The 3354-nt window shown below is 35.4% G+C and overlaps 1 long non-coding RNA gene across 1 annotated transcript in view; it reads right to left on the bottom strand.

Moving 5' to 3' along the window:
• The window catches only part of LOC109528045 (uncharacterized), a 17726-nt gene extending 14372 nt beyond the window's left edge, over positions 1 to 3354 (bottom strand). Inside the window, exon 1 of the long non-coding RNA XR_002170628.1 lies at positions 3053 to 3354. This is a non-coding gene — a long non-coding RNA (uncharacterized LOC109528045). The remainder of the gene's footprint in view (positions 1 to 3052) is intronic.

Genomic DNA, 3354 nt, shown 5'->3' with positions numbered 1-3354 from the left:
AGCCCTCCTCTCCAAAATGTTCCTTTAAAAACATTTTTTTTTTTAATTTCGATGCCAAGCAACGGAGGAGGGCCCCAAACCAAAAGCGAGGCACTTAAACGCAGCACTTGTTCAGTCTTTGTTAGCGCCTAAAACTCCCTTTTTATGAACATAATGTCGACGGAACAAACAAGACAAACTTGGAAAGTTTTGAAACTAGATGGAAAAAAAAGCACTTAAGTGATTAGGTCACCATTTTAGTTAGTTGTTTTTTTTTGTCCATTAATTTACATCATTATTTGGATTATAGTGTGCTTTTTTTCATTGTCACTAGTTGATGGGAAACTTTGTAAAGCCCAAAAAATGTTTACAGATTTTTTTTTTTTTAAACTGATACTGATGTATTTTCCCCCGACACTTTTTAATTCTATTTTTGCAATCTTTTTGTTGTTTTTGTTGATTAGCATATGCCACAAAACTTGCTAACAAGTATTTGTCATATGGTTTGTTTACAACTTCTTGATACACGACCTATGCGATTTTTCTATCGGATGCTGGCCTTTAAAAGTCACTTCCGTGAAATAAAAATAGCTTAAAAAAATCATGTGCTTCTTCCGTGCAATCAAACAAAATGATCAGCCATTGTTTTGTTCTCGAGAGATCTATCTATCAACAAATGTCAGGATTTCGCCAAAAAACGAGGAAAAATTCAACATCTGTTTTAATTTTGATGCTTACCATTTAACTGTATACTGGATCGTATTTGCCTTTTTTTTTTGTTCGTTTGTTTCTTCTCATGCGCTTGCAAGCTTGATTAACAACTCGAAAGATCGTGGGCTGAAACTGGACCACGGTGCTACGTTAGCCGCTAACCCACTAAAACAGTGCAGCTAAGCGAAGCAAAATTTTTGCTTTTTTGTTTGTTTGTTTGTCTGTTAACAGCAAAAAATTCATCTGAAACAAATTCAGATTAATTTTAGATATGGAACTGGATCATGATCTACAGTACATTCTGAATTTGGGCAGGATCACAACAGGCGTCAAAACAAACGGATCCGTTTTCTAATATTCAAATCGGTTTTGATCAAAATGATGACGAAATCCAGTGCGTCATTTTTGATTTGAATCCCAGATTCAAAATCATTTTCGAACACCTTAAGTCAAAAATGACAAAATTGAACATATTGCAGTGACATGTCACAATGGTGAAGGAATCGATCTGGATTTCAAAATTCAGACTTCCGCTTCTGTCATTTGGTAGCTTCTTTCAAACTGTATTCAATGATCGGCGTATACAACAGAAACCCAATTTTATGATCACAACGCTTGTCTTCATGGCAACCGCGTTGACAGAGAGTACGGGGGCGGGGCTTGTGGCCAATCCCCATTTATTTGTAAACTCATGTTAGCGATGTTGGCTAACATCATTTTCGGAATACCGAATGTGCCTTGATTGAACTTCCAGAGCAGACGTCTCCGGAAAGCGGTGGAAATGTTTCCAGGTTGAGTTTTTATTTTTCCGAAAGACGGTGTGACTTTTTTCTACGACATTTTCCGTGTTGTTTAACGCCAATACTGTGTTTGCTGTCTTTTTTTTTTTTTTTTTTAATTCACATCCCATTTTTGTGCTACCCCTTCTTGACAAGGGCCTGTACATAATTCTCATGTCCGTGTTGTGGTTCAAATTTTCTTTACCCCTGGAATTGTTGGGAAAATCACAGAAAGCCTCACACAACGACAAAGAGCCAATTAGATCGTCCCTCTTAATGCTTAGCAAGAAAGGATGACAACGCCGTAATGAGTTTTTTCATGATTTTTAGAAATATTTTGGCAGCTCATCAACATGCAACCCGGACGATCTCATTGGCCAACTCTGCAATCACAAACTCAAGATTTCAACACACATGTGGTGTAAATACGCTAACAATATGAATTCTTTTATAACAATTGCTTATGTCGCATGTGCATGCTTACGCGTTGAAATTAGTTCAAAGACGTTGTGATGTGTCGTCCATGTTTCAGATTCGAGAGCAAAAACTGTCACACAATCGTCTTAGTAAAATGTTTGCCATAAAAAGTCTTATCATTTACGGCCAAATCCCTATTTCATACAGCTGCTAATGTGTGAAAAGAAGAAAGCATTTTTTTCCCCCATGATTATGAAAATCGAGTCATAAAGGCATTTTCCCGAACTGTCCCTTTTCATCTTTCAAAACAAACAATATGTTTGCATCTGTTAACTTAACAGCTCTGTAATGTTATTTTGTTCATTTGTCGGAAGGCATAAAGACACACAATTAGACATGGCGCCAAATGTTCATTTTCTCTTCAGAAAATATTATGCTTGGTCATCTTATCTTGGCATCGACGAATATTCTTCATTTGTTGATTAGTAGGGCATAAACATCAACGTTTACCAAAATTTGACCAAAAATCTATTTCCACATTTCAAAACCAACATTTGCTAATGTGATCCTAGCATGACTGAGATAATAACTTTATTTTGTTCTTTTTCGGTAAAACATCAACTCCAGAAATCTCTTTCCTGTTTCCATTCCTGTCTTTTTCCTTTCTTTAAAATAAACATTCCAGAACTTTAGCATAGCATAGTATAGCATAGACAGAGTCACTACCTTTTTATTTGACGGACATAAAATCTCACTGTGATGTTTTGACTGTTTTCCCCCGTTTTTATTTTTTAGCATTTGGACCACAAGAGCATGACCACTATTGTGATTTCAAATTTATATACTACAACAAACAATACTGTCCACAAAATTTTATGAGTGTTCAACATCAAAGCTAAGCTAACAAAGTTAATGCAAGGGAGTCATTTTATTTGTTGTTATAAACTGCTCCGCGAAAGCACTTGCAATATAAACAAAAATGTATATGTCAAAGTATATATGCTGTATCTAAAAAAGTACTCTATTACACCCAGGTTTGTTTTTTATACATCATAATCCAATTAAATATAAAGATGAATCCATACACACTGACTGTTAATACCTGTTATGCTTTAATTTTTTTTTCTTTATATATATATATATATATAATGTACACACACACACACACACACAAATGATATTCTCTCTGTACAAATGTGTTTACTGACCCTTGTGTTGGTTCTGGTGCTGTTGTTGTTGCTGTTTGTACAATTTTTGGAGTTTTTTATTTTTATTTTTTAATCCATGTGGCGTCACAACTGTGGGGATTTTAACAAAATTAAACAAGTTGGGTTCCTTTGCTGGCAGCTGATTGTTAAAAGTGGTGTCACCAGTGTGTTTTTTTCTTGATACACAAAACGCCTTGAATCCAGGAAATAGCCCATACTTGTTTCCCTCCTATGGTCAATATCACTCACATCAAGAAACA

Source organism: Hippocampus comes, unplaced genomic scaffold (assembly GCF_001891065.2).
Source record: "Hippocampus comes isolate QL1 unplaced genomic scaffold, H_comes_QL1_v1.1 scaffold71, whole genome shotgun sequence".
NCBI classification, from domain to species: domain Eukaryota; kingdom Metazoa; phylum Chordata; class Actinopteri; order Syngnathiformes; family Syngnathidae; genus Hippocampus; species Hippocampus comes.
Note: the sequence above shows the minus strand (reverse complement) of the source record. Positions and strands in the feature narration are given on the sequence as shown.